Below are 27222 nucleotides of genomic sequence, written 5' to 3'. Positions count from 1 at the left end.
CTAGATTTTTATTAAAGGTACTGCTCTGCATATACTTAACATGGCATAGGATGGTGAAGTTAGTACAATTCAAATTAGGAATTCTTACAGAAATTATTTTAAAAGTATATGCATGCAAGAGTCATTTAACAGACTCTGCAACACTGTGATTTATGTAGAAAATCTTTAGAAATTTACCAAGAAAGCGATTAGAATCAATAATTGAGTTTCATTAAGGTTAATATAGAAAAGTTAACTATTTCTGTATACCAGCAACAAACAATTGGAAGTTGAAATAAAAATTACTTACAATGGCATAAACATATGAAAACTTGGGGATAAATTTAACAAAATACATGCAAGACTTCTGTACCATAAACTTACCACAGATGGCTAAGAGAAATTAAAGCGTACCTAAAGAAATGGAGAGATATACCATGTTCATGGATTAGAGGATGCAGTCTTTCTGTTTTTGTTTTTGTTTTTTTTAGATTTTATTTATTTGAGATAAAGAGTGAGAGAGAGCATGGGGGTGGGGGATGAGGGGCAGAGGGAGAAGGAGAAGCATCTCCCTGCTGAGAAGGGAGTCTGATGTGGGGCTTGATCCCAGGACCCTGGAATTATGACCTGAGCTGAAGTCAGATGCTTAACTGACTGAGCCACCCAGGTGCCTCGCTGTGTACAATTTTAATGTTAAACTTGTATAATCTTAATAAATGTTGATATATTAATAGGATTGTCTGTGATGACTATTACATGATATAATGTACATGAAGCATATATAGTTCGATAGTACGTAGTCAGTAAATGTTGGATTTGAATTTTAAGTCATGCATGATTAGACCTACAAACACTTTTGTTTTCTTTTCTACTCCAATTACTTTATTTTTATTATTATTTTTTTAAGATGTGCTTGTTTTTTTACTTTTGTATTAGGTTTTTAATTTTAATTTCAGTATAGCTAACATATAGTGTTATATTAGTTTCAGGTGTACAGTATAGTAACTCAATAATTCTGTACATTACTCAGTGCTCATCATGATAAGTATACTCTTTAATCCCCATCACCTATTTCACCCATCCCCACACCCACCTCCCCTCTGGTAACCATCAGTTTGTTCCCTCTAGTTAAGAGTGTTTCTTAGTTTGTCTGTCTCTCTTTTTTTCTTTGCTTGTGTGTTTTGTTTCTTAAGTTACACGTGAGTGAAATCATAGGGTGTTTGTCTTTCTCTGACTTATTTCACTTAGCATTATACTCTCTAGCTCTTCTGATTACTTTTTAAAAGAGAATTGTCCAAGGTTTCAGATGTAAGAAAACTTCCTCCTCCAGATTTTCCCTAAGTTTTATTGTTGTGAAATTTTTCTGAATTTTAAGTGTTTTTTAACTTAAAGTTGTAATTGATTATGGGGGTTAACTTTTTGATGTAATTACTGTAGGAAGTAAAAACCCCCAAACTATCCAAATATTTGATATAGACACATTCTCTTTGTAATGTGGTTTCCTTGTCTATTTGCATTATTTTTTTTATAAGCAAATTTTTTTTACTAGTCTATTCCTACTATTACTCTTCCCATATTGTCAGATTAAAACAAATGTTTTTTCATTGTGGAAATTATGCTCAACTATTGTACAGAAGTAGTTTCCCTTCTTTTGTTTATTTACTGGAAATTAGTTGTTATCTGGGCTTTGTTTTTTAGTGGAGACAATGATTTTACTTCCGTAGATAAGACAAGGCTGTCAGGTGATTGCCTTTTTTTTGGCCTTTTATTTCTTGTCCCAAATTTGGGCAATTATACTTTTGACTGTTTTTAACTTAGTTGGTAAAGTATGCCGGTAAACAACAGGAAACAAAGGTTTTTACCTAAAATAAATGTTTGTCTAGCTTTCAAAAAAAAAAAAAAGTTAAGGGGGCTTCCAGTTTCTACCCTGGCTTCAAGACCGGAAGGATCTTCAAGTCTCCACTCCACCCTAACAACAAGTAAAAAGCTGAGCAAACTGAAAAATCAACATCTCTTCTTAGATCTTCAGAGAAGTGAGGTCACAGGGCAAACTGCTGTCCCCAAAATAGGAGAGATCAGCAAATACAGAGAATCACAACTCAGTCACAACTCTGTGAGAACCAGTACTGGGGTAGAAAAACTGTAATTGGCAAGTTGCTGGAGCTCACTGTGGACAAATCTGAGAGTCAAAAACTACAGGGGGTTTAGTTATGGGGATGGTTCCCATACTTTTGTGAGTTTTACCTCCAGGAGCTTAACACGGTGAATATGGGAGAAAAATCTAATGCTTCTGTCAGGGAAAGGAGAAAAGGAACCATTTTGAAATAATACCAGAGCATTCTATTCTTCTTAGCAAGGTCTGCCCTCTGGAGAAACTATTTAACTAGAGCTTAACTGACTTGGGAAGGGAAATATCTGACTCCATCCACCTGTAGCCTTTCACAGGAGAGAAGGGAAATGCCAATTCCAGCTACTCTAGCCAACCTATCTCATGGGGAACGGGGAGAGGCCTGGTAGGGGGCACTGATATTTGTGAAACTCACAGTGCAGAGGCAGAGGCTCACTGAAAGACAGACCTAATCATAGAACTTTGGGATTGCTTTTCCACTGCATTACTAAAACCGTTCACAGCAGTTACTTTTATCCAGTACATCATTTCCAGCTGTCCATAAAAAATTACAAGGCATACTAGAAGGCAAAAAAAATAGTTGAGGTTCTTAAATCTCACAGTGAAAATGTTTCAGATAACAGAAGTATGGCTTCAGGCTGCCAGTTCACATCTTGTGAGATCTAAATATAATTGGAAAAACATGTAAAAATATTTTCGTATATTTAAATGAATGTATAAAGCATATGTATATATAACCTATATAAATGGCTAAAGTAACATTATGTTCAGTTTGAATAAACTTGTTCACATCAAATCTATTCCAACCTCTTCTAGTTTAAAAGGTTCTGAAGTTTTTGTGGAGAGTATCAGTCTCAAATAATACTGTTAACCCAGCTAAGGGGCAGATCTGTAAACCATTCCCACTTAACTGAGCTATAATCTTTATGGTAGATCTTGAATACTCATATTCAAATTATTTTCAGAATTCACATGAAGTAAGGAACATTATACTGATCAGTGACATTTCATATATGTATGTGTTCCTTGAAAATATTTTAAGTGGAGGTTGTAATTACTCTTTATATTAAACCTGGGTTTAATATTTCTTTACCAGGTCAATGATATGAAAAAAGTTGGGAGGGGGACTCTTCTAAGTTAAAAGGAACTTAATGGATATAACTAACCACAGTCCCTGGTCCTTGAGAGGATACTTTTTGAAAAAGATCTTTACAAAAAAATTTTGTGGGGAAGCACGGTTGTAGAAAATAGAATACATACTAAATATTAGATGACACTGAGAACTTATTAATTTTAGTAGGTGTGATAATATTGTGGTTATGGGGAGAAAATTTATATTTTTTAGAGATTCATACCGAAAAAGTTAGAGGTGGTATCTTGATGCCTGAAATTACCATACTTTATAAAAAATGAAAATATGACAAAATCTTAACAGTTGTTGAACCTGGACAGTGGATATGTGGGTATTCACTATACTGTTCTTTCTTTCTGTTCTGTATTTGAAAATTTTTGATAATAAAAATTAAGAAAAAAATTTTTAGTTTTTGTGTTTAAGGAATAAACTCAAGCTACCAGATAAGTAAGGGGTCCTTCCTGCACATAAAAAATGTTCAGTTCTTCTTGGTCTGCAGGTTGTTTTTTTTTTTTTTTTTCCCAGTTGAAAGAATAACACTAATTAACTAGTCTTGACTAATAGTATGTTTCTGGACATTTATGTAATCTTATACTGAATGACTATTTTTTAATATATATCAACTATTATTAACATGTTCAGAGTCTGTGTAAACATACCAAGAGAACAAAAGAAGTTTTAAAAAAATCAAACTATGATTACAAAGACAGTGTGATTAAGGAATAATTACATTAACTATTGGCTCTTTATGATAGGCCCTTAATCATTTTAGGATGCTGGTCAGAAAAGGATTATCACAGAGCTGTTTTAGTGCTGTGTAGCTGTTGTTAAAAAGCATTTGAAAATGCAGTAATGTATATTCTAATTTTACTTCTCCATCACCCTGTTTTTCAAGAACACATTGAAAAGAACTGCCACAAACCATGAAAAGACACCAGAACCTCTACTGCTAATCATTATCTTAGATTTAATCCAAGGGTCACTTAAAGAAGTATTCATTTCACAGGTATTTTTTTTTTTTTAAGATTTTATTTATTTATTTGAGAGAGAGCGAGAGAGAGCACAAGTGGGGTGAAGGGCAGAGGGAGAAGCAGACTCCCCGATGAGCACGGAGTCCGATGCGGGACTCCATCCCGGGACTCCGGGATCACGACCCGAGCCGAAGGCAGACACTCAACCGACTGAGCCACCCAGGCGCCCCATTTCACAGGTATTTTATGAACACCAATTAAGTGTAAGGCACAACTGCTAACTGCTATATGAATTGAAGTTGCGTAAGGTATGTGAATCCAGACCCCAAGGCTTTCTGTATTATTTAGGACTTTCCATTGTAGGGCATAGAAACAGGACTAGAATGAACTTAAGCAAAATAGCACTGGGCATTGGTGTTTTTGTTTTGTTTTGTTTTGTTTTTTTAATCAGAAGAGGAGGGAGACTTGCCTCACATGACTCAGTTCTTGAACCTCTTTTCTGTTTGTATTCACTCCCTTGCCAATCTCATCCAGTCTCTTGCTTTTAACTATTGACTATAATTCGATTCCCAGTTAAATATCTTCAGACCAGAAGATATTGTCCTAGAACTCCCTACTGATAACATCCAACCATATGTGGTTGTGCATTCAGTAGCTCCAAATGAACATGTCTTAACTGAAATCTTGATCTTCATTTTCTAAACCTATTCCTTGGGCAGTGTTGCCCATCATACTCTGTCCTTTTGCTCTGGCCCTGAGGCTGTCACTAGAACTGTTGAGTTTAAGAAAACACCAAATTAGCTGTAGTCCAGGGATTAGAACGCTACATCTGCTTTACAACACCTGTAAACCGGTGATTAAGTACTGGAGTGTAGGGTCTGTCCATCATCCGCATCAGAAGTGCTTCTTCATGCCCCAGAGGCTGGAGACTAGACATTTTATGATCTTGCCTTCCTACAGAAAATAGCCAAAAAGGGCAGGAAGATAATCACCTCACTTTTGCTTTCAGATATTGCATAAGTGCATCTAATTGGTGGAAACATTCTCTTTCAGAATTCTATAAAAGAATCTGAGAAATAGAGCTTTTTAGCTTTACATCCTCTGAATACAGGAGGGCACACCAGAAATAGGGTGGGATAAATATTGTGTGAGCAAATCAACAATACCTACCATGGTTTCTGTCTTAGCTAGTTGCATCAGAATGAATAGGATGTGCATAGCCTTTTTTTCTATCTTTGGCTCTCTCTGTGTCTCTGGGTCTGTAACACATGATTTTTCTTGCCTGCTTTACTCTTTACTGACTACTTTCCCTTATTCATGTGCTTGCCTATACCTCACGAGTTCCTAAGTCTATGTGACCTGTTATTTGGCTTCCTACAGGTGGTTGTCTCTTTCTTTGGATCATATACTGTATTCCTGGGTGAGATGAACTGGCCCAGCCTGGGCCATATGCCCCATCCCTGGTCATTGTGGCATGGAGGCAGGAGAGCTGCAGGAACAACAAGCAGGGGTTCCTTTTCCATGGCTAAGAGCAAGCAAGGTCTCAAGGAAGAGTAGCTTATATAGTTAAAAATATTAATACAAGATTTAGAGGAAAATTTGATTCAAAACAAATTTGAATGAAGTGTTTAGTTTTAGCAGAGTTTTAGCAGAAAAAGTCAGGAAGAATGAGGAAGGGGAGAGTAACGGGTCTGAAATGTAAGGGACAATTAGATGATGAAGTCATTTGCTGAGAATAAGGATAGTGGGACTTTTTAGGGCATTTAAATCTATTCTCTGCATAGAATACTTGCTAATAGTAAGTATTTTAAAAGTATTTTAAACTAATCAGCCCCCTCATTGATGGGCATTTGCTTTCTAACTTGTGGTTACAAACAGTCCTCTTGTCAGAGCTTTGTGTACACAAAATTATTTCCTCAGAGTCTTATATGTGAAAAGTATATATTAGAGTATGCAGATTAAAGCCTGTTTGATTAGTATTGCCAGGAATCTTGGGGCCAGTTTACCTTCCCACCAGTAGTGTATAAAGACTGGCTGACCCTCTGCACCCGGCCTGTCACTGGGTGTTCGTGTTTTTGAAAAGTTTTCTTAATATGGTTAGTGAAACTTGTTATCACACTGTTGTGTTTTATTTCTTAAAATTAATCGTTTTTAATGTGCTTATTGGTCATTTTTATTCTTTTATGATTTGCCCCTTCATTTTGGGGGCAGGGGGTGGCTTGCTTTTTCACATTTTTCTCTTGACTAGTCATTGGGCCACAACACAAAATTCCAGGCAACATTCATTTCTGTGAGTATGGTGGTAGGCAGCACCATTCACTCCTAGATTCTATAAGCTCGACAGTAAGTAATGGTGGAGCACTTTGGGAAGATTTTCAGGCTTTGATCTATATTTTGATCTACATTTTTTTTTATAAGTATGAAATTATAGAAAATTTAGAGGTGTAAGAGACCTGTCATTTACCTGGTCTGATCTCCTAGTAGAGTCATGAAACCAATCAAGAGAGGTTAAATGACTTGCTCAAAACTTTGTAACAATGAGAGAACTTGGGAGTTAACCCAAGTTATCTGGTCTGCTGTTTTCTGAGTCCACAGATGAATATGTCACCCTTGGCCTTTGCAAAAGGTAACTCTCAGCTTTTTAATTTTTTCTTTTTTTTTACATTCACAATCTATATAATGAGAAGGATGGTAAATTCTGCATTCTTGTGCTTAACCAAACCCTGTCTATGTAATGATTGGATATTAAGAAAAAAATTGGTAATCACAGTGAGAAATGGTTGCATATTAAGTATTTACTTAGCCAGGTTTTTTTAAACACAGATTTGGCAATAAATGTAAACATGTTCAAGAATTAGAATGCTGTTGGTTTCTGAGGTTATCTAAAAGCAGATGTTATCTCATGAGATAAATCTGTAAATAATGCTGAGAATAGCTTTAAAAAGAGGGATTTTTGTAAATATTGGATATCTTTGTGCTTGAGAGGGAAATTTTTGCAAATATAAAGCACTAGAATATTTGTGAAAGAGTAAACAAAATAAAGGACAGCTATAATATGTCTGCTCAAACTTTTGAACTTTTAAGCTGAGTTTTTGAATGATGCTATGTCACCTGAACAAAGTAAGAAGTAGCTTTGACAAGGCTTAAACTTTAGGACAGGCTGGTGAAACAAGGATTGTTAATTCTTACTTAAGTTTCATTTCATTTTCTCCTTTTATTCTGTACCATCCTGATGATAGTGAATCCTTAAATTATTTTCACTGTTTAATTTCTTTGCCAAAGTAAATCAACATTTGAAAAATAGGGGAATGCTTTTTTTTTTTTTTGTAGTTTTTGTAGATTTTAAAGTTTTTCATTGTTCTTGTGATATTTTGAACTTATTTACATATTCCTTTTTCCAAAGTTTAAGGAATAAATATTTTTTAAAAAGTTATATAATAATTTTTCCTCTAGTATTCTTCCTCTAGTTGACTGTGGGTTGGCAGATTCATTTCTCTGCTGTTACCCTTGAGAGGATACTAGTTCAGTAGCTAAAATCAAGGGGTTTGAAGGCTGACTGCTCTGGGTTAAAAATCTCAGCTCTCTCATTGCTACCTTCGGTGATTTCTTTCTCTTCCTCTCCCTCCCTCTCTTCTCTTTCTCCCCTCCCTTCTAACTTCCTTGTAGTGGGAGAGTGGTATTTAAACTTTCTAAGCTACTCTGTGTCATTATATGGAAAATGGCCATATCTGTTGTCACAGAGTTATGAGAGTTAACTGAGCTTGTGAAGTAATGTCTGGTACAAAATAAGGGTCTGATAAATGAGTAAGGGTGTGATAATTATGTCAGGTCTTGTGGGTTTTTGTTTTTTTTTTTTAAGCACTTCGAGTCATTTAGTCATTTTTTTTACTTTGCAGGAAGCATTTGTGAATTATATTTTGTTTGGTAAATAATGTAATTGAGTAGATTCTGAGCACAAGAGTACTTTATGGAAGGCTCAGGAAAAGAAGGTAGTTAATTTTTTTAATCTTTTATGTGCTCGTTCACTAGAGTAGACAGTCAGAGGTATACAACAGCAGCCCTGCCCTGCACTTTAGGAACCTTTACTTTAAGGAGACAGGCAGGCCATAAGCACAAAGACTATATATATATTATATATTAATGTATTTTATTATATATATATAAGTGTGTGTATGTATATATACATACATATATATATATGTATGTATATTTATATATATATATATATATTCTGGATACCTGTGTGGAAGGAGTAGTGCAAGCATTTAGTATTATAGAAGTTCAGAGAAAGTAAAAATCACCAAGAGCAGGAGTTGGGGAAGGTTTTTAACAAAAGAGGTAGTTCTTGAGGAAGAGGAATAATCAAACTTAAAGGAGAAGAGTGGCAAAGTTATTCTAGGTAGAAAGTTATTCTAGGTAGGACAAGTTTGTCCATATACTTAGTGCACGTGCTTTTCACATTCCTGGAAGCAGATATAGGTACCAGGCAGAAATTTAGGAGAGAGGATAGACAAAGGAGTGATTATTGCTTTGGGAATCATCTGTGTGGACATGTTTGCCGAAGCCACGAGTGGATTAGACACTTGCAGATCAGAGGCTCAGTGACCAAGATCGGAGGGAGACAGCAGTCAGAAGTAGAGAATCTTTGAAGGAACAAATAATGGCCTGCGAGACTGCAAGGAGAACCAGAACAGAGAAGCATTAGGAGAAGAGGGCTTTCAGAAGGGGGTATAGTCAGGAGAATTAAATGCAATAGGGAGGTAAAAGGGGCTACAAAAGGGCATTTAATTTTGGAAGACATTAAAACTGTTCTCTAAGCTCTTTATGAAAGTGTCTGTTGTGAAACTGCTTCATAACCTATTTTCCGTCCTCTGTACAGAGTCAAGAAAGTGAATCTTCAGTATGTTGGGATCATTTCTCAAGTTTTTCTGAGGCAAACATTTGCCATTCTTTTTATTTTTTTTTTTAGCACCTTTGCCAAATTTCATCGCTTGTTTTGTTTTTGGCATTTAGTTTACTTTTGAAACAAATGCTCTATTTTTCCATGGGATTCTGGCAACTTTTCTTTTCTTTTTTCTTTTTTTTTTTTTTTTAAAGATTTTTTATTTATTTATTTGAGAGAGAAAGAGAGCACAAGAGGGGGGAGTGGGAGAGGGAGAAGCAGACTCCCTGCCGAGCAGGGAGCCCGATGCGGGACTCGATCCCAGGACTCCAGGATCATGACCCGAGCTGAAGGCAGTCGCTTAACCAACTGAGCCACCCAGGCGCCCGCAACTTTTATTTTCTATGAGGAAAATTCTTTAGAATTTATTTTGCGGCCCAAGGAATATTGTTAATATATATGTAAATGGCCTTGGAAATAAGGCTTGACTGACATTTTATTCATGAGGGTTATTTTGTTTGGTTTGAAGGATTATAGTTAATTCCTGAATCAATTGATAAAGTTGACAAAAACTTGTTTCTGGGGAGACCTGTCAGTTTATTTTTGAAAACTGTTTATTTTTAGCACTTTTTCCTCTCTTAACTCCAAGAAGTACAATTCCTTTTGTGTAAGTTAATATACTAGTGTCTTTCGATTCAGTACTATTGTACTTCTTAAACATTTGAAATTGGTTTAATAGGCGTTTGTAACATATATCTGCCCTCTGCTGGTGAAAATGCATTATTGCTCTTAACTCAATATCTTCAGTAATTTATTCGAATGAAGCAATACTTGGTAACATCAGGAGTGGCCATAAAATTTAGGAAAAATGCATTTATCGTTTGAAAGGAATATATTTTCTTTAGGGCATTCCTGTACAATGACTGCCCAAAAGGCCAGTAGTGTTGTGGGTGATACCCATTACATTGATGATTATTTTTACGTTGTGTGTTTTTGTATTCTTTTTTGAATTTTTTTTTTTTTTTTGCAAGTTCTAGATCTACTCTGCCTAATGTGGTAGCCAGTAGCCATATTTGGCTATATAACTGAAGTTAAATTTTCAGTTCCTTATTCCCACTAGCCACATATCAAGGCTTAATAGCCACCTGTCGCTAGTAGCTACCGTGTAGGACTGTGCAGATTAAAGAATGTTTCCATCTCATAGAAAGTTCAATTGACAGTGTTATTCTAATGTTTAAATTTTATATAACAAGGATTATTATTTTAATGAAATAATTCTTAAATTTGCAATGAATTTCTTTCTTTGCTATGCACCTTTTTCAGATAAACACAGTTATCAATAAAGAATCCCAATTAACTAAGGGAATCTCTTTAGTAGGATTTTACTTTAAGATTTTTTTTTTGTACCACGTAATTTGTTGGACCTTATATATATATATATGTATATATATATATATATACACATGTATATATATATTTATTATCAAATGATTAGAGTGCAGTTTTCTCAGTGTAGAGCATTGAACATTTCTAGTGTTTTTATTCTCTGTTTGGAAGATTAAAGTTAAGTTAAAAATAATGATCATATTTTCTCTGTGTTATTAATTGAGGTAATAATCTCTTTCTCCCTTTCGTGTGTGTTTGGGTGGAAGGAAGGCTAAAAATCAGAGCATATATAGAGAAACTTAAGATTTTATGACAGGGTGAATCATAGTTTAATGGATGTTAGTTGATTTAAAAAATAGACGTTTTACCAGCTTCCTCTGATGGTAACATCTTGCAAAACTACACCACAGTATTATAACCAGAATATTGACATCAGTATAATCATACAATGTTACTGTGATTTCTACAGTTTTGCTTGTACTCGTGTGTGTGTATTTAGTTCTATACAGTTTTATCAGGTGTAGATTCACGTATCTGCCACCACACTCAGGATACAGTACAGCTCCATCACCACTAGGATCTCTTGAATTGTCCTTTTATAACCACACACACCTTCCTCCCATTTTGTACCCCTCCCATTCCTGACCTCCAGCAAGCATTAATCTGTTTCCCACTTCTAAAATTTTGTCATTTCAAATATATATAAATGGGATCATATGATACTTTTGGGATTGGTGTTATTTACTCAGTGTTGTTCTTTGGAGATTCGTCCAAGTGGTTGCATATATTAGTAGTTCTTTCCTTTATATTAATAAGTAGAATTTTATGTTGTGTATGTGTATGTTCCATAGTTTAACCATTCATCTGCGGAAGGACCTCTGAGCCATTTCTAGTTTTTGACTATTATGAATAAAGCTATAAATTTGTGTACAGGTTTTTGTGTGACATAAGTTTTCATTTCTCTGTGAAGTGCCCATAGTATAATTACTAGGTTGTATGGTAATGGCATACTTAGAATCATAAAAAAACTGCAAAGCTTTTCCAAAGTGGCTGCATTATTTTACTTTCCCACCAGCAATGTATGAGTAGTCCATTGTTTTCACATCTTTTCTAGCATTTGGGGTTGTCACTGTTTTTTACATTATCCATTGTTGGATGTGTAATGATAGTGATATTGGTTTTGATTTGCATTTCCCTAATGGCGCTAATGGTTTTGAACATCTTTTTCATGTGCTTATTTTGCCATCTGTATATTCTCTTCAGTGAAATATCTGTTCATGTCTTTCATTTTCTGATTGATTTTTTTTTTTTACTGAGTTGTGTTTTTTTTAAAAAATAGACTTTTTAAGAGCAGTTTTAGGTTCACAGCAAAATTAAGAAGGTACAGAGATTTTCCATCTACCCCTTGCCTCTACACGTGTAGCTTCCCCCATTATCAAGATACTGTTGAGTTTTGAAAGTGCTTTATATACTTTAGACATTAGTCTTTTGTCAGATATATGCAACTATTTTCTCCTGTAGCCTGTCTTTACATCCTTTTCAAATGATCTTTTTTTTTTTTTTTAAAGATTTTATTTATTTGAGAGAGAGATTGAGAGAGCACAAGCAGGGGGAGCAGCAGAGGGAGAGGGAGAAGCAGATTCCCCATTGAGCAGGGAGCCCGATGCGATGTGGGGCTGGATCTCAGGACCCTGAGATCACAACCTGAACCAAAGGCAGATGCTTAACTGACTGAGCCACCCAGGTGTCCCTGAACAAAAGTTTTAATTTTGATGACGTCCAATTTATTAATTTTTCTTTTTATGGATTATGTTTTTTTGGCAAGTCTGAGGACTCTTTCCTAACCAAATTCTGAAGATTTTCTCCCATGCTGTTTCCTAAAAGTTTTACAATTCTATATTTATGGCCATTTTTCATTTTGAGTTGCTGTTTGTATATGATACAGATATGAATCAAAGTTAATTTTTTTGTAAATGGGTATTCAGTTATTCCAGCACCATTTCTTGAAAAAATTGTCTTTTCTCTGAATTGCCTTTGCACTTTTCTCAAAAGTCAACCACATGTAACTGGGAGTACTTCTGGATTTTGTTATGCTCCATTGATCTGTTTGTTTACTTTTATGCTAATATTACAATATCCATATTATTGTAGCTTTATAGTAAGTCTTGGAGTCATGTAATATAAGTCCTCCAACTTTGTTATTCTTTTTCAAAATTGTTTTTGCTATTCTAGGTTCCTTGAATTTCCATATGAATTTTAGAACTAGTTTGTCCATTTCTGCAGAGTAATCTTCTGGGATTTTAATTGAACTTCCTTTGAGTATGTAGATTCATTTGGGAGAGAACTGACATCTTTAACAATATAAAGTCTTCCAATCCATGAGCAAAGTATATCTTTCCATTTATTTACATCTTATTTCTCTTAGCAATATTTTGTAGTCTTCAGGATGCAGGTCTTCTGTCAGATTTATTTGTAAGTAGTTTTTATTTTTAAATGTTATTGTAAGTGGATTTTTTTAACATTTCAGTTTCTTTTTTTCTTTTCTTTTCTTTTTTTTTTTTTAAGATTTTATTTTTAAGTAATCTCTACACCCAGTGTGGGGCTCAAACTCACAATCCCGAGACCAAGAGTTGTGTGCTCCACCAACTGAGCCAGCCAGGTGCCCCAAACATTTCAATTTCTGATTGTTGTTGGAATATGGAAATATAGTAGGTTTTTGCATATTTGTCTTGTATCCTGCAACCTTGCTAACCTCATGTAATTGTTTTAGTAGCTTTTTTTATAGATTCAGATCTCCTACTAGATGATTGTCATCCTCCAATAAAGACAATTTTTACTTCCTCTCCAACTTGGATGCCTCTTTTTCTTACCTTATTTCACTAGCTAGAACCTTCTGTAAAATAAGAGTGGTGACAGTGGACTTGCTTGTCTCATTCATGATGTTAAAGGAGAAAGCATGCAAACTTTCATCCTTAAATATGTGTTGGCCAGAAGTTTTTCACAGATTTTTTATTGAATTGCGGAAGTTCCCCTCTATTTCTAGTTTGCTGAGATTTTTAAAAATCAGAAATGGACGTTGATATTATCAGTGCTTTTTCTGCATCTATTGAGATCATAGTGTTTTGTTGTTGTTGCTGTTCTTTAATATAGGGGATTACATTTGATTTTGATTGAATTTTAAACTAACCTTGCATTCCTGGGACAAACCACACTTGGTCATGATGTATTATCTTTTTCATATATTCCTGGATTTGATTTGCTAAAACTTCATTGAGAATTTTTGCAAATATTCATGAAGGGTGTTGATCTGTATGTTTCATTTCTAATGATGTCCTTGTCTGGTTTTGGTATCAGGGTTATGTTGACCTCATAGAATGAATTGGGAATTACCTCATACCTACCACCCCCCCCCTCCCCCCAGTTTCCTGAAGAGTGTGTGTAGAATTTGTATCATTCCTTAATTGTTTGGTAGATTTCCCTAGTGAAACCACTTGGGTTTTTTTTTTTAAAGATTTTATTTATTTATTTGAGAGAGAGAGAATGAGAGACAGAGAGCATGAGAGGGAGGAGGGTCAGAGGGAGAAGCAGACTCACTGCCGAGCAGGGAGCCCGATGCGGGACTCGATCCCGGGACTCCAGGATCATGACCTGAGCCGAAGGCAGTTGCTTAACCAACTGAGCCACCCAGGCGCCCACCACTTGGGTTTTGATGGAAGGTTTTTAACTACAGATCCAATTTCTTTAATAGAAAGGCTATTCAGGTTATCTTTTCCTTGTGGAAAGAGCTCATTTGTGTCTTTCAAAGAATCGGTGAGGTTATTAGCATAAAATTATTTATAATATTCCCTTATTTTTCTAGTGTCTTTAGAATCTGTAATGATGCCACTTCTCTCATTCCTGATATTGGTCATTTGTGTTTTATCTCTTTTTCTTAATCAGTTGGGATAAAGGTTTATCAATTTTATTGATATTCTCAAATAATCACCTTTTATTTTCATTGACCTTTTTTGTTGTTTTCCTATTTTCTGTTTCATTGATTTCTGTCCTCTTTATGTCACCATTGTTTTTGAAAGATATTTTAGCAAGTAAACAGTTCTCAGTGTGCAATATTTCACTTTCAATACTTTTAAGATGTTTCACTGTCGAGGTAGCATTCTTTTTTTTTTTTTTTGTAGCCTTATTTCTGATGAGGAAATTGTCATCATTATATTTGTTTCTTTGTATGTTATGCATTTCTTCTGCCCAGCTGCTTTTAAGATTTTTCAATTCATCTGTAGTTTTAAGCATTTATGTTATGATGTACCTTTGAGTGAGGGGGAAGAGGCAGTGGGAGAAGCAGATGCTCCACTGAGCAGAGAGCCTGACATGGGGCTTGATCCCAGGACACTGGGATCATGGCCTGAGCGGAAGGCAGACACTTAACCGACTGAGCCACCCAGGCGCTCTAACACAGTCTGCTTTCTTAAGATAATTAATGGACATAAATCTGAGTATTTTTGCCTGCTCTATTTCATGCAGTTAGACTTTGAGGTTTGGAGAGGGTAGGGTAGATTACTTTTGGTTTTTGCCTTGTAACCCCTTCCATGCCTGGTAGAATAGCAGTGCATGCCCCAAATATTCTTTGGAGGAATCTTAGCATTATTTTTCTTATTTAGTTTTATTTTTTCTTTTGTCTTTCTTTCATACTTACTAAGCACGTGTTGAGCACTGAATTAAAATGCTGGAAGTCTGGATATGTACTGATTATGCTGATTTATTCTTAGGGACTATAAATAGTTTGAGCAACAACCATTTACAAATATTTCATAGTAAATGTTTTATTATTATATTTGATGTAGGGATGTAAAAGTAGCCCTTTGTAGACCCTTTAAAAAACAAACAAACAAACAAAACCTCATTGGTATTGCTTAAACATGCCTTAAACATTTCTTAAGGTATGCCTTAAACCTGAGGAAGGCATATCCACTTCCTCAGGTCCGTTGTGCTTATCGTTCCTTTTGCCTTAATTCCTCTTGCCCACATACCTGCATAGTTTGTTCCCCTACTTTCTTCAGATCTCTAGTGAAATACAACTTTTCCTGACCAAATAACAATTACCTCTCCCTTCCTCCTTTCCATGTGTACTCCTTATCCATTTTTCCTTTATTTTTCTCCATAATATTCACTGCTGTTGACACACTATTACTTTTACATGTTTGTATACAGCTTTCCATCGGAATTTAAGCTCCATGAGGGCAGGAGTTTATCTGTTTTGTTTATCACTGAATCTCTAGAGTCTTGTACAAGGTACAGTACAAGATACAGTAGTACCTTGAAATAGTAAGCACTCAGAAAATATTTGTTGGTTAAATACATGTGTTGCTATTCTGAGTCTAACAGACTTAAAAAAGAAGAAAAAACATTTTTGAGGGAATTATTTAAATATTATTACTTCAGTGCTCTTTCTGAATAGAGAGGTTTTAAGGAAATTTCTGTGAGCTCATTTTTTAGTAATCACAATCGCTTAGCCTTCATTAATGTTTCATATACCAACTTCCAGGAAGTGATTGATTAAAATAGCATGACTCTTCTAATCAGCATTGTAGTGACTCTTTAACGCTTGTAAAGTCACTTAGGAACCCTGATTATCGAGTGTTATCCCTACATGTCGTCTTTTAGCATCACTGATGCTACTTAATAGGAAAACATGAATTTGAGGTAGGTCAACCATAGGTGACTAGGTCATACCAAAGTATGTTAGTTACATTCAGATTTAAAAAAAAAAAACATTTTATTTCCTTCTTAGTAAAATGTTGTATGTTGAAATACTTGATATTTTAAAAAATGAAACATTCTGTTGTATGTTTGCTGGAAGAAATGGTTTGGCAATTTAAAATATTGTTGAAATACTATGTATATGGAACTTCTCTTTAAAGTTCTTGTTTAATTCTGAAAACTTTTTTTTTTTTTAAGATTTATTTATTTTAGAGAGAGAGAGGGAGAGAGAACAGGTGTGTGCAGCGAGGGGCAGAGGAAGAGACTCTCTAGCAGTGAGTGGGGAGCCTGACATGGGGCTCGATCTCACGACCCATGAGATCATGCATTTAAAGAAATGTATACAGGTTTTTTTTAAAAAACAGCCTCATTGAGATATAACTTACATACTATAAAATTCACTTACTTTAAGTGTGTAATACAATGATTTTTAATGTATTAACAGTTTTGCAGCCATCACCATAGTAAAATTTTAGAACATACCCATCATTCTCAACAGACCCCCCCTCATGCTTATTTTCAGTGATTCCCTCCCCCCACCGCACACATAGAGGTTCTTTTGCAGTTTGTAGTTTGGTTGTTTACAATGTAGAAAACATGTTTTCAGGGGTTGTTGCTTGGTTCTCTTGCTGATCTACAAGTGAATGTAATTCTATAACCTAGCTGACCATGAGCAATGAAAGACTCAGGTAAAGAACAAAGGGCCTTGGGATAGGAAAAGAGAAAGGGCTTCTTCCTTGTTTCGTGCTTGATTGTGGACAGTATTTTGATACAGGCTGTTCTCTTTAGGATCCTTGTATTGCGTTACTGTGTGTCCCTTTCCCTAGGCATCCACTGCTGTGATGCTGTCTTAATGAAAATACTCTTTAAATCTCAGTTGATTTTGCCCTTGTCCTCCTCTCTTTTCCCCCTTGATCAAAATTCTCTATCCTTTACAATTTCCTTCTCCAACAAATCAAACCAAATCCAGTTCTGCTGCCTCTAATCTTGGGTATTATGGGGAAAGAAATAAAGTGAACTTGTAATAGTGTGGGTAGCATTGATACTTATGGAGAGTTGAAAAGATTATTTATATCTTTAAATCTATATTATTGGCCTCAACAGTAAGTGACTTGGCATGTCAAAAAGCTGACAGAATAAAGTAAAAGCAGTCAGCCAGTGTAAAGGAATTTTGTTTGGAAGGTTGGAATTATCATAGTAGGAGATGCAGAGTTTCCACAGTTGCATTTTGGGATCTGCCTGTGGTATAGTCTTGGCTCTTTCTCTCCCCCTTTCTAGCATTTTGACCCTAAGTTTCTTAGTCCTGAAAATGGTGTGGTAATACCTACCTACCTCACATATTTATTAGGATTACATCAGACAGTGTATCTGGAAATATGATGAATGTTGTCTTGCATATTCAATACGGTGGTGGTTTCCTCTAAAAGTACCTCCTAGCAGTTTTGGCAGCAGAATTCAGGTGGCTCAAGGTCTTAGCTATCATTTGTAAACTAGAGACTGCCTGCGTTTTTATACCAGATATTAGGAAGCATAGAGAGCATACAGAGATCAATATAATTATCCTATTCTCAAAGAGATCACTGTTTCTCAGAAAACTTAGCTAAAACAGTTAACTGTAGGTCATTGTGATAAATGTTACAGAAGTTTTGGGGGAATTGGAGAAGGCTTTATAGAAGAACTAAGTCTTAAAAAGAAATGACATTTAGCAGTTAGTGTTATATTCTCTGCTCCTTATCTAGTTTTATTTTCTATTTATAAAAAAATTCAAAAATAGCTTTTCTGTTTGTTAGTCTGTCATAGTAATCAGAAACTTAAGAGAAATTTCTTCTCAGAAGTGAATGCAATTTCATCTTATTTCTCAAACGGTATTAAAGCTACAAAATAAGTATATTCAGTTCTCAGTAAAATTCCTGTTCATTGTTTAGATATATAGTATTTTAAAATATTGTTTAGATATGTAATAACTTATAGTTCCATAAACCTCATTTTTCCACTTTCTTCAGAGTTTCCATATCTTAAAACTGTCTTTCATCTCTATTTGAAAGTTATTAGCCACTTGGCACTTGGTATTTAGGTGCATATATATCACAACTTAAAAAAAAAAATCAGATTTATATTTACATAAAAGAAACTTAATAATCAGATGCCGCATTATTATTTTTTTTGGCTACAGCCTTACAGCATAGCTGAAACTCTTCAAGGTTGGAAGGGAGAGGTACTGTTCATTTTACCTAGAATGTACTTCATCCAGACTTTACCTGTTATAACTCGACTTACCTTTTGGTAATCATCTCAAATGCCACTGTCCCTACAAAGCTTGTACTAATATCCCTGGCCAACATTCATCTTTTCCTCTTCTGTGTTCCCCCCATCATTTGTACTTACACTATAACCATTGTATGACTTTTAGAGTACAAACTCCTTGAAGGCAGGACCTGTGTTTTGTCTTCTTCATTTAATACCTTCGTAAAAACAGACACTTAATACATATTTGGTTATTTAAATTGAATCTGGAGAACTAAGGTTTGGCGAAACTATGCTTTATTATTCTTTAATACCTCTTAGAATTTTGGCTCTGAAATAAAGGATTAAATCTCTGGCACATTTTACTTCCTGCCACCAACAAGCAAATATAATTCACATTGAATTAGGTGGATTACAGGCTTAGATGCTGTAACAAAAAGACCCCCAAATACTGTGGCTTAAACAGTATATAAATTTATTTCTCCTTCACATTAGTCTGGAGATGAACTGTCCAGTATGGACAGAGTAGTTATGTCATCTTCAACATAGGGCTTTAATATCTGAGTCCAAGATAGCAGGCTCATTTCTTATTACGCTGTAGCTAATGGGAAAGGGGAAGAGGCAAGGGGAATACAGGCCTAATTTGGTTAATGCCAAAACATCATTTCAGCTCACATTCCATTGGCCAGAACTTGGTCATGTGGCCACAGCTGCAGTGGAGGCTGAGAACTGTAGTCTCTATCTGGGCTGCCACGTTTCTAGCTAAAACGTAGGGGCTTTTATTATGAAGAGGCAGAATGGCTAAATGGATATTAAAAACAATAGTCTTGCCTCACAGTTAATTGCTTTTGTTTCCATTTTTTAAAATAGTAGATGAATTGCTTCAGGTATCAAACAAAGAACCTTTATATTTGACCAAGTCCTCAGACTTAGCCGATTTTTTTATTACGCTGCCTATATACCCTTACTATAGGCCTGTTTCCTTATTGTAGGTGATGTGGAAGGCCATATAGAGCCTGGCTAGTGAGAAATTTACCATTAACTTTAGTAGATAAAACTAATTACAAATGAAAAAAGTATCAGGTGCCTATTGGAACATACATACTGTGTGAAACAAGCTGTCACGGGCTGTAGACATTTATAGGAAAGGAGAGTGGAGGGATGGAGTCATAAGGAAAGGCTTTCTGGATAATATGGGACTCTAGTTAGGCCTTGAAAATGAGGTAGGATCTGTATGGTCATAAGCTGAACAATCTAGGCAAGGGAAGCGGTGTGAAGGAAAGTTTCAAGACAGGATAATTGAGTTGTATTCAAGGGAAAACAGTGAGTCTTCTGATTGGCTCCCTGAGTATGTAAGTTGTTATAAGTGGTCATGAAAGCAAAATAGAGGAAAATAGAAAATTGTTAAAAGCTTGGAGTTGGAGACTGAAATGGTGAAAGAGTTTAATCTGATAATGAATTCAGAGTGGGTGAAGCTCCTTTCTTTTCCCCTCCTTCCCTACTAATCTGGTAATGGAATTCAGAATGAATGAATTCCCTCCCTCTCTCCTGCCTCATCGCCATGAGGTTACCTATGACCTCTTAGTTAACATATCCAGATATTCTCTCCTCAAAAACTTCTCTGAAGTTTTTAACATTGTTGACTATATTTGCTTTAAGACCCTGGCCTCTGTTTTTGTATTACTTTTCATTTTCTCCCTCAGGCTTTGTATTCTGCTTCTTTTGCTCTTTTGTTCTTGTGGCTACAACTGCCATTTTGAAGGTGCTCAGGTTTGTATCTTTAGTTTGAACTTAAGTCCTGTATTCCTAATTGTTTGATGGACATTTTCATCTCCATGTGTCACTGTCATTTAAAGCATTCAACAGATTACCTGCAAAATTTTCTGAGTCTACAAGTGTCTTTATGGTTTAAATCCCAGATTAAAATAGAACTTACAGACATCTTGGTCTCTGCCTTCTCCTTTATCAGTTTCCCAATCACTAACTCCTATCAGTTCTTCCTGGTGATTCTCACATTTGTCCATTTCCATTCTTATTGTTGCCACATTTATAAATCCTTTAAGGTGATATGTTTGGATTGTTAGTGTTCTCTAAGTATTCGGTGATGAAGGATATGAGTCAAGGTGCTAATATTAGGGAGACCAAATAACATCTTCTCTTTTGTTACTAGAGCTTTGTTTTAGTGTGATTGTGATTATGAGATAAGTAATAATTAGTTTAGCTGATGCCCGCTTATTTGTGTTGCCTTTTTTTTTTTTAATTTGACAGAGAGAGAGACAGCCAGAGAGGGAACACTAGCAGGGGGAGTGGGAGAGGGAGAAGCAGGCTTCCCGCTGAGCAGGGAGCCCGACGCAGGGCCGATCCCAGGACCCTGGGATCATGACCTGAGCTGAAGGCAGACGCTTAATGACTGAGCCACCCAGGCACCCCTGTTTGTGTTGCTTTTAAGTGAGGTAGTGATATGGGTCATTCAAAACAACCCAATATTTGAATTCTAAATAAACTCTGGATTTTTTCCTCAGCAGATTTGATTCCTAGTATATTAAAATAAATTTTCACAATTTGAGTCATATACTCAGTAAGAATAATGAAAACAGGTCAAGAAGTATGCTGAATGCTTGAGTTGAAGACCTTGTCAAGAATAATTTAGAGTCTTGCTATTTTAAATGTGCTTTGTGGATGGCAGCATGGACATCATTGGTTGCTTGTTAGGAATGCATGATCTCAGGTGCCATTGGAGGGCTACAGAATGAGAATCTGTAATATCCCTAGGGTTATGTATGCGCATTAGAATTTGAGAGAGACTGATCTTTGTCTACTTTGTCTTTCTTTAATTTTGTGTAGTTTGAGATTTAGCTCTAAAATAATTAAACCCTCCAGCTATTTACCTATATGTATATATCTATTTGTTTATCTTAGATTTTTATGTAAACTTCAGGACAGATTGCTGGAAGTATTATATATAAATGATGGAAAGTAACTGGGGGAGGCAACTCTAGCTAGAGCAGTCATGGGAGTCCTTTGTGAGCAGGTAGCTGAACTGAGGCCAGTACAACAAAGTGAGCCAGGCATATGAAGACCTAAGGAAGAAACATTTGGGGGCAGAGACAGCAACAAATGCAAAGGCAAGAAGGCAGGAGAGGGCATATATAATCATAGATCACATTATGCTAAAATTATTTACTCCATGTTATAATTAAGATTTTATCCATATTGATACATGCAGATTATTCATTTTCACATTGTATGGTGAGATAATCATATTAGTGAACATTTAAGTTATTCCAGTCATTTTAGGAATCCATGCTGCTATAAATATTCTGGTACATGCTTCTCAAATACATGTATGAGTTTCTTTGTAGTGTTTTTCAGCCATATTTGACCATGACCCAGAGAAAAAGCATTTTACAGCATGACTTGATTTTTGTGTGTACATGTGTCTATATACATATATATGTATGTTACTGATTTCTTAAAAGATTTATTTATTTTAGAGAGAGAGCAAATGCGTGAGTGTGCTCACGTGGGGGTGGGGGCAGAGGGAGTCCCAAGCAGACTCCGTGCTGAGCTTGGAGCCCGATGTGTGGGGCTTGATCTCAGGGTCATGAGATCCTGGAGTGCAAACCAAGAGTAGGCCACTCAACTGACTGTGCCACCCAGGCGCCCCTGTATGTTACTGATTTTTAAAAAAAGTTTAATAAAACTATTTTTACCCTTTGTGTGATGCACTCATAACTTTTTCCCTTCTCTTTTAAAAATAAATACTTGGGGGCTCCTGGGTGGCTCAGTTGGTTAGGCGTCTGCCTTTGGCTCAGGTCATGATCCCAGGGTCCTGGGATTGAGCCCTGCATTGGGCTCCCTGCTCCGAGGGAAGCCTGCTTCTCCCTCTCCCACTCCCCCTGCTTGTGTTCCCTCTCTCACTGTGTCTCTGTCTGTCAAATAAGTAAAATCTTAAAAAAAAAAATACTTGTTGAGATTAAACTAATGAGTTGTGATCTGCCATTTAAAATAACTGCTGTTGGGGCACCTGGGTGGCTCAGTCATTAAGCGTCTGCCTTTGGCTCAGGTCATGGTCTCAGGGTCCTGGGATCGAGCCCCGCATCGGGCTCCCTGCTTGGCAGGAGGCCTGCTTCTCCCTCTCCCACTCCCCCTGCTTGTGTTCCCTCTCTCGCTGTGTCTGTCAAATAAATAAAATCTTAAAAAAAATAAAAAATAAAAAATAAAATAAAATAACTGCTGTTATTTTATATGTTATATGTGACTGTATGTGTACCTAGATATGTCATATTACATATATAAATTGGTCAATCTGTGTGTGTGTGTAAGTATGTTATATGTGACTGTGTATGTGTACCTAGATATGTCATATTACATATATAAATTGGTCAATCTGTGTGTGTGTGTGTGTAAGTATGAATAGATTGCCTGGTGGAGGGGTTTATTCAATCTAGAACTTTACTAGATTTCACCAAATTGTTTTTTAAATTGTTATACATATTTATACTTGTCTTGGCCTCTTGAGTCTGGGAACTTAGCTTTTTACCTTTGTGTCTATTTTTAATAGCATTTACTTGGCACAGAGTTGGTAAGTATTCACCAATAGTTTGGGGAATGAAAAGGAGGATTTCATACCAATACTTGAATGACTACCATGTTGAGCAGCTATTATTTTATCAATTTTAGGTAAATTTTACAAGGTTAATTTTATAGAGTGGATAACCCAATTGTAATTTTGGTTAGGCTTTTAAGAGTTTATTTTTGAAGGTCCCTAACTATATTGGTTAAGATGCGATGGCTATATTCCAAAGAAAGATGCGTGGACAAAATTGCATTATTATTTCAATTGGTAAAAAACGATTGGGGCTGGGCGCCTGGGTGGCTCAGTTGGTTAAGCGACTGCCTTCGGCTCAGGTCATGATCCTGGAGTCCCTGGATCGAGTCCCGCATCGGGCTCCCTGCTCGGCAGGGAGCCTGCTTCTCCCTCTGACCCTCCCCCCTCTCATGTGCTCTCTCTCATTCTCTCTCAAATAAATAAATAAAATCTTTAAAAAAAAAAAAAAAAACGATTGGGGCTAACATTTCTCATAAGTGATAGCCATGTGTAAAGCTGTGTAAAACCTGAACATCACTTAACATTTAATTATATCTGGCTTTTTGTTCAGTAGTAATATGCCCATTTTTTTCTATTACTGCTAAGCATTATTCTTGTATTTTGCTTTTATACATTTGATCCCTTTATTATTTTTGGTTATTGTAAAAATGCACCACTCTATTTGGTGCTACAACTTTTTACCTGCATGGACAGTTACTATGACATCGTGCAAATGATACTTTCTTGCTTGCTTTCTTTTTCTTTTTTTTTAAGATTTTATTTATTTATTTATTTGAGGGAGAGAGAGAGAGAGAGAGGAGCCAAGGGAGAGGGACAAGCATACTCCATGCTGAGTGCAGAGCCTGACGCAGGGCTCAATCCCATGACCCCAAGATGATGACCCGAGCTGAAATCAAGAGTCAGATGCTCAACTGACTGAGCCACCCGGGCACCCCACAAATGATGCTTTCTAATTAATTCATTTAGTCATAACATTTGCTGCATCAGAAAAATTGTGCTGTAGAGAAGTCTCCATTTGTATTTAGCTGTGGGTCTAACATATTTTGAGGGGAATCATTCTATTTTAAGAAGAAAAATGAAGCCAACACTTGGAGAGTGTTGAAAATCTTTTCCCATCACGCTCCGGATTCACTGCCCTTTTGGGAATTGTTTCTGAGGAAATTTTAAGATACAGTTGTTTTGCAGACCAGTGTAGAAATTTTTCTGGAGTAGGAATGTATTGTATTTTGAGTTTCAAAATTTCTTAAGATGACAATAACTTGCACTTAAGTAGTGCTTTAAAACTTTCAAAATATTTTCTGTACAAGACTCATCTCAGTAATGAGGCAGCCAATCCTGACTCCACTTAACATGAGAACCTTGTTGCTCGGTTTGTTATTAGTGCAGGGTAATTCATGCAGCTCAGTGAGGGCAGAGTAGGTTGACAATACAGGCCTTTGGTCTTTAATTCATTTCCATGCTTTCAGCAATTAGACATTTAAAGAAAACGTGTCCCAAGTGTTTTGTCAGTTTATAGGTGTCACTTCTCAAACTTAAAAGCAGGATATTTTGGTATAAATTGTATATGCATAAACTACTTCCTAAAGAATTTTGGAGAGGAATGTGTTTAGTTTTACTGCATTGGAATTACTGGCTTCAGTGTTATTTTGTAGATTAAATCTCACCTTTAGATAAAAAGTATGTACTTAAAACAGAAGTCTAATAAATGTTTTAAAAAGTTTGGTTTTTATTGATATCTCATACTGTATATATATTTTTCATAATCAGGTGATTTATAAAAGTCAGGTATAAGCTTCTGAATAGTTGACAATAATTGTCAGATATTTTATTTTTCCAGTTTTTTACTTTAATTATACAAGCAATATATGAAAATAATCATAAGAATATTTAAAATTACATTTTTCACAGAGCTGGAACAAACAATCCTAAAATTTGTATGGAACCAGAAAAGACCCTGAATAGCCAGGGGAATGTTGAAAAAGAAAACCAAAGCTGGGGTCATCACAATGCCTGACTTCAAGCTATATTACAAAGCTGTGACCATCAAGATGGCATGGTACTAGCACAAAAACAGACAGATAGATCAATGGGACAGAATAGAGAGCCCAGAAATGGACCCTCAACTCTGTGGTCAACTAATCTTCGATAAAGCAGAAAAGAATATCCAGTGGAAAGAAGACAGTCTCTTCAGTAAATGGTGCTGGGAAAATTGGACAGCCACATGCAGAAGAATGAAACCGGACCATTCTCTTACACCATACACAAAGATAAACTCAAAGTGGATGAAAGACCTAAATGTGAGACAGGAATACATCAAACTCCTAGAGGAGAGCACAGGCAGCAACCTCTTCGACCTCGGCCGCAGCAACTTCTTGCAAGACATGTCTCTGAAGGCAAGGGAAACAAAAGCAAAAGTGAACTATTGGGACTTCATCAAGATGAAAAGCTTCTGCATGGCAAAGGAAACAGTCAACAAAACTAAAAGTCAACCTATGGAATGGGAGAAGATATTTGCAAATGACATATCAGATAAAGGGCTGGTATCCAAGATCTATAAACAACTTATCAAACTCAGCACCCAAAAAACAAATAATCTAGTCAAGAAATGGGCAGAAGACATGAACATTTTTCCAAAGAAGACATCCAAATGGCCAACAGACACATGAAAAAATGCTCCACATCACTTGCCATCAGGGAAATACAAATCAAAACCACAATGAGATACCACCTTACACCAGTTAGAATGGCTAAAATTCACGAGACAGGAAATGACAGATGTTGGAGAGGATGTGGAGAATGGGGAACCCTCTTAACACTGTTGGTGGGAATGCAAGCTGGTACAGCCACTCTGGAAAACAGTATGGAGGTTCCTCAAGAAGTTAAAAATAGAGCCATCCTACAACCCAGCAATTGCTTTACTGGGTATTTACCCCAAAGATACAGATATAGTGAAAAGAAGGGGCATCTGCACCCCAATGTTCATAGCAGCAATGTCCACAATAGCCAAACTGTGGAAGGAGCCGAGATGTCCTTCAACAGATGAGTGAAGATGTGGTGTATATATACAATGGAATATTACTCAGCCATCAGAAAGGATGAATACCTACTATTTACGTCGACATGGATGGAACTGGAGGGAATTATGCTAAGTGAAATAAGTCAGAGAAAGACAATTATCATATGGTTTCACTCGTGTGGAATGTAAAGAATAGTGCAGAGGATCATAGGGGAGGGGAGGGAAGACTGGATGGTAGAAATCAGAGAGGGAGACAAACCATGGGAGACTCTTGACTCTTGACTCTGGGAAACAAACTGAGGGTTACAGAGAGGGAGGTGGGTGGAGGGATGGGGTAGCTGGGTGATGGGCATTAGGGAGGGCATGTGATGTGATGAGCACTGGGTGTTATACACAACTGATAAATCTTTGAACACTACATCAAAAACTGATGTACTATATGTTGGCTAATTGAATTTAAATTAAAAAAAAGAATAAAATTATCAAAATACATTCAAAGACATAAAGAGTACAGCTAAGGCTTTGTATTCTTGTATCCTTCTGTGACTTTCTCTACTGTGTTTTTCAGAATTTTTTATATTTTATAGCACACCATAGTTTATAACTTTTCTTAATTCAGGGTTATATTTGGGATTTATTCAAGTTGTTTTAAGGCTTCTTGAGGCAGACCTTACTGTTTCTCAGTCTTTCTAACATTTAGTTGATTAAAAAAATTTTTCCAATGTGTTGAATGTAAAATGGAGATTGTTGTAGTTTTAAAGGGCATTTTCCCTACTAGTGAGCTCATACGTGTTTATGTTTATTGGTCTTTACATTTCTTCTGTGAATTACCCATTCATATCTTTTTGCACATTTTTCTTTTAGGTTGGTTGTGTGTCTTACTAATGTCTACATTTCATTAAAAACTCTTTGATTTATATTTGTTGGTAATCTTTTAAGGAACACCTTACACATTTAATAAAGAACTTTTTACTGTGGGGTATTACCATTCCTGGTTCACATAAATTAGTTTTAAATTCTTAGACAGATTTGGGAAAGTTTCTAGAAAAGCAAAATTAGTAAACTCATTAAAGTTTTTGAAGGTTGATTTATAACCTTGCTGCTGGTGCCAATTGAAA

At 36.0% G+C, this 27222-nt stretch overlaps 1 protein-coding gene across 1 annotated transcript in view; it reads left to right on the top strand.

The window, feature by feature from the left end:
- Window positions 1–27222, top strand: part of SMAP1 (small ArfGAP 1) — a 163564-nt gene that overhangs the window by 9008 nt on the left and 127334 nt on the right. The window lies entirely within an intron of this gene.

Source organism: Phoca vitulina, unplaced genomic scaffold (assembly GCF_004348235.1).
Source record: "Phoca vitulina isolate PV1807 unplaced genomic scaffold, GSC_HSeal_1.0 scaffold11, whole genome shotgun sequence".
Classification (NCBI taxonomy): domain Eukaryota; kingdom Metazoa; phylum Chordata; class Mammalia; order Carnivora; family Phocidae; genus Phoca; species Phoca vitulina.
This window is presented reverse-complemented; position numbering and strand designations above follow the sequence as displayed.